This window comes from Selaginella moellendorffii, unplaced genomic scaffold, assembly GCF_000143415.4.
Source record: "Selaginella moellendorffii unplaced genomic scaffold, v1.0 SELMOscaffold_22, whole genome shotgun sequence".
Classification (NCBI taxonomy): Eukaryota; Viridiplantae; Streptophyta; class Lycopodiopsida; order Selaginellales; family Selaginellaceae; genus Selaginella; species Selaginella moellendorffii.
The window spans coordinates 1-15,906 of NW_003314283.1; the positions used below are offsets into that span (position 1 = coordinate 1).

At 41.7% G+C, this 15,906-nt stretch overlaps 1 pseudogene; it reads left to right on the plus strand.

The window, feature by feature from the left end:
• Positions 1-5,237: 5,237 nt before the first annotated feature.
• Positions 5,238-6,835, plus strand: LOC9642852 (annotated as a pseudogene).
• Positions 6,836-15,906: the final 9,071 nt, after the last annotated feature.

Below are 15,906 nucleotides of genomic sequence, written 5' to 3' on the forward strand. Positions count from 1 at the left end.
TCAACCTTTGAAAAGTTGTAAGAGCATTTGTCAAACCAAATGGCATTACCAAAAACTTATAGTAATTCATCCTTGTTTGGAATGCTATCTTTGGAATAGCCTTTGGCTTGGCACAAATCTAATGATACTTGTCTCTAATACATATAAAATATTCTCAGAATATTCCAGTGGTCCATGTTAGAGATTAACCCTAATCTCTCCTTTGATTGTGTTTGTTTTTTAAATATGGAGAGAAACATAAAAGCCATGCAACATTTCTCTTATTGAGCTGTTGTGGGTAGTCTCATTTATTTATTAGTTTATATTTGTCCAAATCTAGCATATACAATGGCATTATTGCTAAGTTTTCTGAGAATCTAGGCATATTAGTAGGCAATCAAGTGATTTTTTTATTATCTTCAAGGGACTTGGTCCTTTGCCTTTACTTACTCCTCTGTCTTAGATGCTAGCTTTCAGTTACATGGATTTTGTGATGCCGACTAAGGTGGCTACTAGGAAGATAGGCACTTATGCACACTGAGGAGCATAGGACCCTAATCTAGTTTGTGTCTCCCTCACACTCGCTCTCTACTCATCTTCAATCTTCAACCTTCTTCTTGCACACTCTATTTCCTTAAGGTACTATATGATATGGTTTATAAAGTTTAATTATGTAAAACTTACCAGCATGTTAAGACTTTGCATAGAATACTTGAAAATCACAAGAGCCTTGCAAAACCTGTGTCAAACAAAAATTAAAGTTTAGCATTTTAGAGTCACCTAGCTGCAACTTGCACAAGCTCTATAGCAAGCTTAGAAGCACTACAAACTTCTTGGAGCTTTTAAACTTGGATAGATTCTTTGGGATAAAATGCCACTAAGCAACTCGTCTCATTACATACGCAAAGATGAAAATGATGATCTGAGTGGAATACATTTGGTTGTTATGGCTTCACATATGTCCTTTTGGTATAGATTTTAATTACCATTTTGCACCAAATTATTAGGCTCATTGGATGGATAAAAATGTATTGTTTGCACAAGCTTATGCTTAAGCTCATGAATGAGGCATATTAGCAACTTAAGGTTACACTTTGAGTTAGTAGGATTAATGTTAGCCAATCAATGGTTACCATGAGTTATTACTATGTTATTATAGGTAAAAAGTAAACTTCCCGTAGGTTTGCTATGAGTGGAAAATGGGCTGCTCAGTAGCTATTTAGCAGAATATTAGTAGATCCTTTCTAAGCATGATTATGAATGGATTAATAAAAAATATAGGGATTAGTCTGTTGGTTCAAGTAGTCATTGCCGTGCTCTATTATAGACTTTTCTTAAATTGGACTAAAGGTAGTTTGAATGCAAGCTTATGGTTTAGTCAAGTTGAATCTGAAAAGAGAGTCATTATGGATGAAGGATCAAATATATAAATCACCTTCTCTTTTTCAAGAAATGATTTACAATGAAGTATGATCTCATTGCTTGTATTCACATCATGCTATCAAAAGTTTCTATTTTGATACATATTAGTTATGATGGTTTTACGAATTGTGTGCCATGGAGTGGATAATAGCGAAGTGCTAAACCATTTTTGCTTACACTTGCCATTGAAAGGCTTGAGTTATAATATTCAATTCTTTTTTGGGGAAATTTACTATTACTCCTTGAGTAATTTAGTTTTGGATTAGTTTTGAGTTTGGTCAGATAAAGAGTAGCACAAGCTTATCTATATTATGAATAGATCATGTGTTACTAGATGTCATAAATCTTTCTTCTCTAATTCTTTCCAAACAACCAGATGATATCTTTCCAATCTCCCTACTTCTCCTCTTCCTCTAAAACACCTTTGCAAGCTTTGAGAGCAACAACCAAGGTCTGACCATCTAGAACGAATCCACTCTTCACCACCATCCTCGATAAATATGTATGTACATTTCCTATGTCCCAATAGGGCTAATACAAAAACTAGATGTACCACCCTCTCAATGAGCTATTCTTGTGTCGCAATTGGACTTAGTCCTTGAGTAGAAGTGGACATGGTTGTCTCCTTCGAATCATATCAATGTCCAAGTCTCCCCCTCAGACCAAATATAAAATAGAGTTTAGGGAGCACCACTACTAGTGAAACTCACCACCTACCATTTTATTGAAACACGGGAGCCACCTAGACCTCCACTCCTCTAACTGCCTCAATTTCACCTGCTCTTTCAAGATGGCATAATAAAGATGCATTGCTGCAAAAGTGAGTCTCCACCATGAAGCCACTACTGCAAATATACTCACTTGCTTCCCATCAAAGTGACAATGATTCTGTGCCTCCCAAAGTGCTTGCACACCTGTTCTCAAGATAGATTAACACTTATAGCCCATCACCTCCCAGACTAACATTTTGACTTCAGCCCCTATCATGTCCCACCAAACTCACATGCTCCATCCATGTTATCCTTGACACCAAATACATTTCCAAGCTGGGCCAATAGTTGGACCTCTAGCTCCCTCAAACTAGTGGAGAATGTCCCCGCTCTGAACCTTGAACTCTAGGATATCTCTTAATTTTTACATCACCTTGAGAATCTATCACCATACCTCTCTCACCACATCACATTTCCATAGTGTATGTTATGTTGTCTTTAGTTCACCACACTCTTTGCATTGTTGGCATGCTTCTTGGAATTGTGTCCCACTGGTAATCTGTTATTTGCCACCAACCAAAAGGTGGCCTTGACTTTCTTTTGTACTGGTAATTTCTAGAATGCAAATATGTTATTCACCACTTGGTCTGCCTTGACTTCTTGCTTGATCCATTTCTTCCAAAGCTTGGGGATCTCCCCTTGGGCCTCCTTATTGGTCAAGAGACCATTCTGTGCTTTCTTGACTTTAAACAAAAAGAAGCTCCTCACTCTTTGCTTCCATGCTATTGGGTCTTAATCTAAATCTTCAATAAGTTGCTATTGCCACCATTTGAGAATGCCATCTCCCTCTAGTGAAGCCTTTAATTGAACCACCACCAAATGCTTTTGGGCCTGATGTACCACTTGAATTCTGCACTTGACTTTGTTATCCATCACCATTAGCATGACCTGTTTGTCTCCTATTGGCACTAGCATGTTGCCTCTCAATACCTAAAAAGGACGAGACCAACATTCTATTCAGGGGATACTACAAACCACACTTCCACATCACCATCCTCCCAAGCTGGTGTTGGGGCCATAAATGCCCATGTTCAGGTTCCTAGGCTGACTTGTTCCCTGATTGGCTCCATGTCCCATTGCAAATTCACCACCATCCTCAAGCCCTCTCCTGGATTTACCATTTTCCATGCATTGAACGATGATCAAATTCCACGAAACCAAGTCCATTCCATCCATGCTCTTGAAAACCACCACTTCCTCCTCCAAACTTCCACAACTTTCATAGGAATATGGAAGAAGAAACATCCATGTGGATCTCCTGGATCTTCTCCAAGAGCACTCTTGTTTGATTTTCTTTCCTCTCTATGGTTTCTTCTTTGCCATGAGATGATTCCTAGGGGTTTTGGTGGAGGCTTAAACATCATATTCCAGCACTTTTTTTCTTGCATTTTCTCACCTGGACTGTGGAGTACTCACTGCCAGCTATAAGATGATGCTACAAGAACCCATGCCTTGGCAATACCTTGTTGAGGTGCTCATGACACACCACCACCCACCACAGCTAACAGCTACTGACCCGCCACTACACTCTTGGATCCTGTTGCTCTGCCATAGTGCTGCTCAAGACTCCCACTACTGCTCACTGCTTAGCACCACCACACCACTGCACCACACAACACCATGTTGCCACACCTCTGTGCCACTGTATTGCACAGCACCACCACAACACTGCCGTGCTGCCACACAACACTGCTGCTACAAAGTGGCTGACCCACACCACTGCTGCTGCACTGCTGCACCACACAGCACAACCACTGCACCATACAGCACCGCCACAACATTGCCATGCCACCACATAACACCACTGGTCCACCCCACACTGCCACACAACACCACTACAGATATACTGCTGCACTGCACAATACACCGCTACACTGCTGCACCACACAGCACTGTCGTGCCACAACACCATTGTTGCTGCTGCTGAAAGAACCCTAGAGATTTTTTCTTGGGCGCGATTCTCAATGCACAATACTTGAGAAACAATTCAAATTTCTGACAACAGGACTACATAAGTACATGATTTCAAACATGATTGCAAATAGTAGCTTTGATTTTAATCACTTTTTTGTATTAGTGTAGCCACTGGACAATGTGCTTTTGGCTGGGTCTTGAGGAGATCATTCAAGATCCCATGGACAAGTACACCTAGTGGATGGCCCGAGCTTTGCATAAATGGTTGCACGATAGAATGCACACAGCTGTCAAGTATGCAATCTACCACTTGACAGTGAATCCAATGGAACAGGATCCACATGTCTATCACCATGTTCTGCCTTGGGTGGGATATACACTAGCCACATACAGGTGGGGGAGTCATTCTCTCAGGGTGGAAACTGGTTGTCATGTGTGGCGTAGATTACCTCAGCACCTTCAGCAATGCCTTCTCTGGTCAGGTAGAAGATATCTATCACATTCTATATGACTGCATGGCCTTCTGGCTTGTGTGGGCTCAACTCCCTGGAATCCCCTGGGCCAAGAGGAATCTCCCTAGTCTCCTGGAAAACCAGGCTTGCTTTGCACCACTTGGCTATCTACCTGTGTAGAATGGAGGAGATTCAGGCGGCTCAAGCACAAGAGTGTAGGTTCCCTCTTGATCAAAGTTCCAGATGGGCCAAATACATATTTTTATACATGCATACTATACAAATATATTCACAAGTCAGAACAATAAGAACAAAACGAGGAAAAGCTACATGGTACTTGCACCATCCTAACAATGGCAAACATGATAAATTAGGATTATAGAAAACAACACCAGTTACATGTTATATTGAAAACAAGAGGCGCAACACTTTTGCTGGATGATAGATCAAGTTAGGTATTTAGATAATGCTAATGATCTAATAAGAGGAATACCAGTGGAGCCAAATGTGCCTGGTTGGTGATACTTGATGCTTGCTTGGAGCTTGTAAAAGCAACAAAAATAATAAATGTGGAGTGACAGCATGGTATATACATGTACCATATGTAGAGACCTCACATTCTATATCTATAAGGTGTATAAACATAAAAACTTCACATTGTATATCCGAGATATCTTTTTGAGCTTCACAAGTCACAACAATGGAAGCTCCAATGGACGGTAAGAGCAAGGGCGAGGAGCAGCAACATGGAGGTGGAGGAGCGCATTCTGACAAGCTGGTAGCTCCAGATTTCCAGCTGCAAGTTCTCGGATCCAGATTTGCAGGCATAATTTGCTTCACCGCTGGATCGATTGGTGTCATGGCTGCTCTGGTGGTAGCACTCGTGCTCATTCTCTCCACGCAGCATAGATCGGTTCTCGACAAGCCGTGGTGATATTGATCTCCTGGGATGGATTTCGATGGGGATACCAGTGGAAAGTTGAGACTCCAAACATCGATCGCCTCATTTCCAACGGGACGGAAGCTTTCCCTGGCATGATTCCAGTGTATCCCAGCACCACCTTCCCGAACCACTATTCCATAGTTACAGGTAAGCCCATAAGAGAGTTTCTCTTCGTAGAAGTATCTTAGACTTAGACTTTGGCTGTTCTTACAGGTCTATATCCCGCTTGGCATGGAATCATTGCCAATCGCTTTCGTGACCCTGCCAACGAGAAGTTCACCACGGTCAATATCACCGCGAAATGGTGGATTGGCGAGCCGATATGGGAAACAGTGGTGAAAAACGGACTACAGGCGGCTGTGTACTTTTGGCCGGGAGCACAGGTGGTGAGAGAGTCGTGGCCTTGTCATCCCGTCGAGATTTGTCCAAGCTACAATGAGTTGGTTCCATTCGAGGACAGAGTGGACGCTGTTCTGGGATACCTTGATCGTAGTGTGGTTCCAAGTTTCATAGGACTCTACTTTGAAGAACCGGATAAACAAGGCCACCGAGAAGGACCGGACGCACCTCAGATCAGCGCTGCCATCACCAGGGTGGATTCGATGATAGGAAAGCTGCTGGAAGGCCTGGAGAAACGTAAAATTCTGGAAGAGGTGACGATCATTGTGGTTGGCGACCACGGTATGGTTGGAACATGCGAGAAGAAGCTCATCTCCCTGGAACCCTGGATCGAAATTCCAAAGGAATGGGTGGATTCGACGGGTGCGGTGCTCGCAATCACTCCGCCTCTGGACGTCGACGCATAGGTCGTGGTGGAGAAGCTGAATGACCGTCTGGAAAATGCTAGTCTGGGGAATGGGATGAAAGTTTACTTGAAAGAGGATCTACCTTCGAGTTTGCACTACTCCGCTAGTGACAGGATCCCACCGATTATTGGGATGGTGGAAGAAGGCTACAAAGTTCCCAGGCCCAAGAGCAAAACCGCAAAACTGTGTGGAGGCGATCACGGCTATGACAATCTTTTGGGTTCAATGCGGACGATTTTCATCGGGCATGGGCCGCAATTTGCCAAATGAAAGAAGGTGCCGTCTTTCGTTAACGTGGAGGTGTATAACGTGATTACAACTATTCTGGGGATCAACGGGACCAGTAACAACGGAACGGCAGGTTTTCCCCAGAGTATCCTCCTCTCTAAGTAGCCCTCTAACCATGGTGAGTTTTTGGTATTGTACTTCTAATCTATGTTTTCCGGGTGAATAAGTGCACAGTTTGGACTCTTAAAGTTTGGAGACCGCTGTGATCTTTGTTTTCGTCCTACGATTTGCAGTTTAATACCATTTATTGTCTTGAGAGCAGCGACGAAAGATCGACCATCAGGCTGGAATCCCTCGTCTTTCATCCTGAGAAACCACCGCAAGGCCGATTCAAAGTCCCCATTCTCGGAGTAGCCCTGGATCATGGCATTCCACGAGACCAGATCGACCAGAGCCCGCTGCTGCATTGATTGGAAGACGAGGCGCGCGTCGGCCATGCTACCGCATCGAGCGTACATGGAGATGAGATTGTTGGCGACGTAGATGCTGCTGCTCCAGCGATCGGCCAGATCGCTGTGGATTTTTGCCCCTGCGGCGAGATATCTTGTGCCGATGCATACCTTGAGAGCCGGAAGAACGATGGAAATGCTTGGCTGGAGGCCATCCCGGCGGAGATGCTCGTAGATCTTGATGGATTTCGAAGCGCCGCTGCCCGACGATCCCAAGCTTTTCATGTTACATTTTTGCAAAGAACCCTAAATTTGCGAAGAGCCCTAATCTTGGGCAGATTACGACGAGGAATCCCGGCGGAAGAAAGAGAACCGTAATCAGCAACAGCGGTACGAATGGTGAAGAAAAGAGGCATCACAGCAATACCAGCGACGATGAAAAGGATGGGGAGAAAGTAGGAGACGATGATAATAGAAGAAGAAGCGAGGAAGGGCGAAGAAAGAGGAGCAAACGCCATGACTATAGCAGCAGTGAGTGAGAGCGAACCGGAGAGAAGAAAGAAGCAGAAGCTACTGAGGATTCTGTTTTCTCTCGTTTTTTTTCTTCTATCCTAGTGACCATTGGTTTTCTTTCTTCCGGATCACGAAATCTGATGATCAACAAGCTAAGAAAGTGCTCACACTGAGATCATGCAGCTCGCCCGCATTGCAAACTTGGCGATGGCCAATCGAAGGTACCTGTTTTTCCTGGCTCGTGTTTTGTGTCCCAAAAGTTAGCATGTCCAATTAATAGAACGTTTTATTAGTGATAGCTTAAAAATCTTAAGAAGTTCCTATGATGAAAAACTACTAGCATTTTGTAATCTCAAATTTCTTGCATCTTGATATGTCAATGTCTCTTAAGTGATTCAGCTCAAGTAGCAACATCCACCCTCAAGGCCCATTGCTCGGTTGATTTTCAGACAATCGCCTAGATATCCATAATGTATCCCATCTTTGTTTTCACAGTTGTGAGCAATAAGCTTCCCATACATCTTATTAGTGCAGACTCTGTCCTGCTGATCACAAGATTCAGGAGAATAAGAGTTCCGTAGTAGCCAAGAATTATCACAACTAACATAGCCTTCATCTTGTTGTTGTAGATAGACAAACTAATCAGCTTGAAACAAACTAGAGAACACCAATTTAAACAAGAAGGTGCTTACATTAATTAAATTTTTACTTAGACATAGTCAAGTCCAAGGGCCACATGCTACATGTGAAGGTTTTTAAATGCTTCTGGATAAAAGTCCATATTCTTATTTTTATTGTTCCATAAACAAGTAGAAGAATAATTTCAAGCAGGTTTTAAAAGAAGAAGAAATCTAAGTGTTGGAATCAAATCTTTTTTTGGCTCAGTAGTAGGAGCACATTCAGGATGTGCTCTCCATTTTCTTCTTTCTGCCTCATCTCATGCTCATGTGCCTGGAGTTCTTCATTCTTATGTGCCTCTCTAATGCATTTTCTCTACCCTACTCAATCCCTTCCATTTTTTTTTTTCGTCACTGGCCTCAAAAATATTTAATTTTTATGTTGATAAATATACTAAAATACCTAAGCATATTCTAGGTATATAGTCTACTCTCAACGAATTCATGTATAAATGACTATGTTTAGAGGCTCTCAGACTTAATAATAGAAGCATCTCTACATGGATCAAAGAAAGCTTGGTGAGATCCCCAAAATTTAAAAATTTAAATTTAAGAAGAATATCCTACAATATACTTGAATACTTTTGGATATTTCAGGTATATTCTTTACACTATAACATATACTATAATACTATTTGTTGGTTAGAGACAAGGCTCTTCTCTTTGAGGTGTTGGGGTTCAATTCTATGCTGCACAATAGGATTCAAAATATAATATGTAACTATACTTAGTTCATTATCATTATGATTGATAGTAATCTACCATTATTCAAACATGAACAAACTCGCTCATGACCTAAAACATGTAATAATAATAATAATAATAAAGCATCTTTGAATTAGATGGCTAATATAAGTTTAGTTAAATTACTAATATGTTGACAACCTGCTTTACTTAGCCTTATGCTAACAGTAAAATGGGAGGGACACTAATAATTGTTTTTTTAAATACCACCAAGAGCCCTGAATGCAGGAATTTTGGGTGTATGCTAGCTATTAAAAAATAAATAAGAAATTTTTTTTCCAGCTTTCCAAAACTCTATGTTCTTGCTACAACATTATTGTTTGGTACAGCATTTGGTGGCGAAAAGCCAGCCATGGCTTTGGCCAACACCATGGCTCTTTTTCTTTGGTCAGTACCATGGGAGCCTATAGTGGTGGCCAATGAGATAAGATTTCTTCTCTACTTGGCCATGACATTAGCACTTATACTACAACTTTAATCTTTTTTCTCTGGTGAAAGTCCTAGGCTTGTTTGCTAAATCCTGCTTGGCTAGTGCCACATGCTCAATGGTGTGGCCTTGGGGGCATGATTGTTGAGCCATGGCAGCTATGGTGTGGACTGTGATAGTGCTACCAATGCAGCACTGGCACCATAGCACTGCCAGTGCTGCATTGTATCAAGTTCTTTTTGTTTTTATCTTTTTTGTTTCTTATCAAATTTGATGAGAAAACATGCAGCTTAACATATGGTACAACACAGTATTTTTAAGGTAAGGTGATCTTGAGCTAGTTGGTCTCATCATTCATGAGCTCAAGGGTTGGAATGTTGATGCCAACAATTGTGACACCTGTTTTTTTTTTTTTTTTGGTTTAAATTTATTGTATCCATTTTTTCAGTTTCTCTATGTGATTCCATGATATGAGCTTAGATGCAATTAAATTTTTGTCCAAACAACATAAGGCAAAACAGAATGACATAAGCAAGTAGAATTATATCAATATTTTGTTTTTTCATTCTTTTTTTAGATCAAAATGAGCTGAGTGACATATTTCATTGATTAGTGTAGCTTTTTATAGGTTTGGTGTAAAACCATCACATAAAATATGAGGTCCATTGTAATTTTTTTGTTTATAGTTTTTAATCTATCTTTGTTTGATTTGGCAGGCCATAGAATGATGCAATAATCTCTAAGGTTTTCCAAAAGAAGACTGGCAATATCTTCGTCCTTAGGAGTGAGTGATGTAATAATATTAAATAATTTGCTGCATATTGCATGCAGTAACATTTGGTTTGCTTGATAGTAGTATTATTCCTATTTCTTAATCCACTTAATCAACTGGAAGATTATATTATAAATATGTTTATAATTTATAAATACAAGAATAATTTTATTAAATATTAACAAACTAGAATATACTAGAAAGTATTTAGGAAAGTTTATAAATTATAAATATAAGATTAATATAAATGAATAACAACTGTAAGATGGTAGACTATCCTAGAATATCAAAGCATATTTTAGGTATATCCACTACCCAAAACCAAAAATATAACAATAGATATTATAAATTTTATTTAAAATTATAAAAACAATTTATTTATTTATTTACAGAATATAAAAAATTATACTCAAGATTAAACCATACTAGAAACCACTTCTAATGTGATTTCAAACTATACAAGAACTATAATTCCAAAACAGCACATAAACAATGTGAGAAACTAATTGTGCTTGTAGTGGTAATTAGAGGTAAAATTTATTTTTTCCATTTATGTCCACCTTATTTTTCAATTGGTTTGAAATCAAAAAACTGCATTGATAGGTGTGATGTGTTGTCTCTCCCCAATTTGCGAAAGACCTAGATGACATGGCAAAAGAAGCCATGTGTAAAGTATTAGTTACATCACTAGTATCTGCTATATCAGCCATACAAAGTATCTGAAAATAAAATTTCAGTGGCTATGAATTTATGCTCCTCTCTAGTAATAACATCAATATTGAGGCCTTTCTTCTTCAGTCTTTCTAGTTTCTTATTAATGTCATACTGGAGAAGCTTTATCTGAAACTCGAAATGAGTACTTTGGCGAATTTAAGTACTTGAAATTAAACGCATGTATAGATATATTGAGGGAAATTAATATAGTTATCATGCTTCTTAGACCAGTTTTCCTTGGCAATATGATTCTCTTGAGCACTATTATAAAACTGATAGATAATATTATGATTTATTACATTATATAATTGTTTTCTTAAAAAACTGAAATATAATACAGCTTTCAATAGTTGATGACATATCATTCTATAAAGTAAAAAAATCTTGCTTTCAATATAAATAACATTATTGTTTATAAATATATTCAATATGGCACACATGTTTAATATATATAATATATGGTTCTCTAAAGTAAAATCTAGTTTTCTTATATTTATATAAAAGAAACACTTGATGCTTATTTTCTTAGGATTTGTTTTGGTATGAATATAATCTAGAAAGTCAGTGGGCATGAGATCAATTTTTGAATACTATTCCTGCAAGCTTCAGTGCCCATAAAATTTTTGGTGGTACATACAGTCTGGCAATACCCAACATTTTTGGCATAATCCTCTCCATTTTCACATGTTTCCATGTGTTCCACTGAGCCCTATAGAATAGACTATGAGAACTAATACAAATATGTGTTAGGTCAGATTGGTTGTAAAGTCATTATTAATAATTGGTTTAGGCTTTTGTTTCATTGAAAAATTGCATGTTGAAATGTACCTTCTTCAAAATAAATTAGAGGTTTATGTAGTTTTCATTCCCTAAAATAAGTTCTTTACCTCTTTATATTCTAGGAGGAGAAGTGAACTAGACTAATCAGGCAAGCCACTCATACTGAATAAAGCTAATGCATTGTGATCCTCTCATTTTGCTATAGGTCTGATCTCTTTGTAAGAGTTAATTGGCAATGTGTCGTGAATTAGCATTCTTGTCAAAATGTATGGTGCCTCTATTGAAAAAAGCTATAAGAAAAGAAGCATCATCTGCTTGGATATCAATTTCTTCTCTGCACTCCAACTCTCCTGCTCAAACCAGATAACATTGAACTCAAGCATCTAGATGACCACTTTCATGTCTTGTTTAGCTTGTCACACATGAAATAGTTTAGCAGGTCCATGCTTATACAAACCCTAGATTGGAGACTGCTTACAGAAAAAAAAAAGTTCATAATAAAAGAAAGAAAATAAACACAGTATGCTGCTATAAAAACTGTCAGGAATCCCCCAATTCTTGCCACATTCCTGACTCTCGCCGGATTCCTGACCTGCAGACCACATTCCTGACTCTCGAGACACTTCTCTATTCCTGACTCTCGAGACATTTCCCTATTCCTGACTCTCGAGACACTTCCCGATTCCTGAGTCTCGAGCCACATTCCTGATGATGATGTGGCGCCTCCTCGACCTCAGCTGTATTTAGGCTGTCCTCGATCCAAGAGTGGTGGAGCTTCATCAACCTATAGTATATATAGGTTAGCCTTGTTCCATTTCTCCACAATCTGAATCAACACCAGTCTAAGGCCTCTTCTTTGTTTTCACTAGCTTTTTCTCTTTGTCTTTAGCATTTTCCAGTCTTGATCTTGTTGGGGGTCTTGACAGTTTGATTCAGATTGTGTTTTTTGCTTTTCTTTTAGCTTGTTTTGATTATTTGATTGCCTTTGTCTTTTCCCCCCTTTCTTTTCTTTCTTCTTGCCAATGGAGTCTCCAAGTCATCCTGATTTCTTTGCCGAAGTCCTTGCAAAAATCCAGTCTGAGAATACCGAGCTGAAGGCGACCCTTCTTCGCATGCAGCAGGAGCTTGCTTCACTTTCGGCTCAAGGATCCAGCAAAGTTCCTGAACCGAAGGTGAGTTTCCCGGCGAAATTTTCAGGCAAGCGTTCGGAGCTTCGTGGATTTTTGAATCAAATGGAGCTGATCTTTGCACTTCAACATCGGCGGTACCCCACTCCCGAGTCTCAAATCGGCGCGATTGGGACGTTGCTCGAGGGTGCAGCTTTGTCATGGTTTTCTCCTCTTCTGGAGAAGAGCATGAAAGGGGTCATGGTTCCGGAGCTGATGGATCTTCAATTGTTCAAAGAGAAGCTCGAAGCATGTTTTGGCGAGACGGATCGGGTTCGGGCTGCTACCACAAAGATGAGACGTCTCTCTCAGGGGTCTCGTCCTGCCTCGATCTACGCTGCAGAGTTCCAACTCCTTGCCTTGGACACTCAGTGGGATGAGCGGGCCTTGATTGACCAATTTCGTTTCGGCCTCAACAACGGTGTCAAGGATTTGTTGCTCACCATGGAGGATCCCAAGGACCTGTCGGACGCCATCAACAAAGCTGTTCGATGTGACAATCGTCTCTTTGAACGTCGTCAGGAAAGTCGCCGCGCCGCTGTTTTTCCGTCCCAGACTCAGGAATCCCAGCTTGAGTCTTCGGGGCATAGTCCTGAACCTACTGCTCCGGTCCCGATGGATATTTCTAGTACTCCCCGACTCATTAGAGGGAAGTTGAGTCCTGCTGAGAGGCAACGTCGAATATCTCATAATCTTTGCCTCTACTGTGCTGATCCTAATCACAAAGCAGCTGTGTGTCCCAGGAAGCCTCCCCGATTGCTCGAGTTCACTCTACCTCAAAGTCCACCACTGTTGCAGTCGGGAAACGACCCTGTCCAAACAGAGTAGGAGCTGTCTGTTTGGACTCCCCAAATAAAAATCACTTTTCTTCCTTATCAAGCTCCTCACCACCTTTCATCAAAGCCACCACCAATTCCCGCAACTTCCGCGTCCCATGTCTCCTTTCTTTCACCGGACAATCAGGACTCAAGGCTTTGGCGCTACTGGACTCGGGTGCAACTTCCTGCTTCATGGACACGGACTTTGCTGCCCGACATCACGTTCCTCTTTCTCCTACCATACGGGATCTGAGGGTTGAAGGCATCGGCGGGCATTTTGTGTCTCCATCTTCTGGACTTAGGGAAACGTTGCCCGTTCGAGTACACATCGGGTCCACCGTCACCGATATCGCCTTCAACATCATCAACAGCAAGTCTTCCTCTGTGGTGCTCGGTCTTCCTTGGTTCCAACTACATCAGCCTCAGATTTGTTGGAAGGACTTACAGCTCATCTCTCCCACATCACCATCTCCCATGGCTTCCCCTGGTGTTCATCAAGTCCGAATCAGGAAAAGTTCCCTAAACTCAAGTCGGGGTTCTGTTCCTGACTCTACGCAGTTTTCATCCTCTTCTTTTTTCTCTCTTCCATCTTACACTGGACAGTATCCTCGTCTCATCATTCCATTTAGTCGTACTCCTCCTCCTATCTCCACAATCACTATGAAAGAACTCCTTCATGAAGAACCTCTTTTTCTTTTTGCTTTGCATGTTTCTCCTGTCAGTCTTCCTGAGAAGTATCATGATTTTGGGGATGTGTTTGACAAGAAAAAAGCTAGTGTACTGCCTGTTCATCGGCCTTATGATTGTCCCATTGATTTACAGGAAGGAGCGTCACCTCCGTGGGGGCCTATCTACGGGTTATCCCCGTCCGAGCTTAAGGCCCTCAAAGAGTACGTGGATGAGAACCTTGCCTCGGGCTACATTCAGCATTCGCAGTCCCCGGCTGGAGCGCCTGTCTTCTTTGTCAAGAAGAAGGATGGGAGCTTGCGGCTAGTCATCGACTACCGAGGTTTGAACAAGGTGACTGTTCGGAACCGTTATCCACTGCCCCTGATCTCGGACCTGTTGGAACGCCTCGGCGGTGCCCGCTTCTTCACCAAGATCAACCTCCGTGGAGCATACAACCTGATCCGGATCCGGCCTGGTGATGAATGGAAGACTGCGTTCCGAACCCGCTATGGCCACTTCGAGTACACTGTCATGCCATTTGGCTTGACAAATGCTCCAGCGGTTTTCCAACACATGGCGAACGACGTTTTTCGGGAGTTTCTTGATCAGATGGTGATCGTCTACCTCGATGACATCCTCATCTACTCAAAAACTCAGGAGGAGCATGACGAACATGTTCGCAAGGTGCTAGCGAAGCTGCGAGAACACGGCCTATACGCGAAGCTTGAGAAATGTTCCTTTGATCAGCAGTCTGTGGAGTTCCTTGGGTACATTGTCACTCCTGAGGGTATCACGATGGATCCTGCAAAAGTCAAGACTATTCTCGAATGGGAGCCTCCACAATCAATGTCAGACGTTCAGGTTTTCCTTGGCTTCGCCAACTTCTACCGCAAATTCATTGATCACTACTCTGACATTGTCCTTCCTCTCACACATCTCACTCGCAAGGATGTTCCCTTCTCTTGGTCTGCTGTTGCCCAGCAGGCTTTCGACACACTCAAGGCGGCCTTCAGTTCTGCTCCTGTCTTGATCCATGCTGATTCCTCACAACCTTTCTTCATCGAGGCTGACGCCTCCGACTTTGCCATTGGTGCTGTGCTATCTCAACTCGGAGCGGATCACGAACTTCATCCGGTCGCTTTCCATTCTCAGAAATTCCAGCCTGCGGAGATCAATTACGAAATCCACGACAAGGAGCTTCTTGCCATCGTGGATTCCTTTGGAGAGTGGCGCCGTTTCTTGGAGGGGGCGAGCCATCAAACAACAGTCTGGACGGATCACAAAAATCTCGAGTACTTTGCCACTTCCCGAGTTTTAAGCCGTCGTCAAGCAAGGTGGGCACAATTCCTGAGTCGGTTTGACTTTGTTATCAAGTACAGACCTGGAAAGTTTCAAGGCCTTCCTGATGCTCTTTCAAGGCGCTCCTATCTCAGTCTCAGGCCTGGTAATCCTGCCTTCGATCAACAGGATCAAGTTATCCTCGGTCCTGATCGGCTTCAAGTTATGGCAATTTCCCTGGCCCCTCAGGACTCCTCCTTGATGGATGCAATCAGAAACGATCTTCAATCCGATGATCTTGCTAGCGACATTTTTCCCCATCTTCAGGCTGGACACCCAGTGACTCCCGACTGCCGGCGATTTGACGAGTTCGAGTTCTTAGATG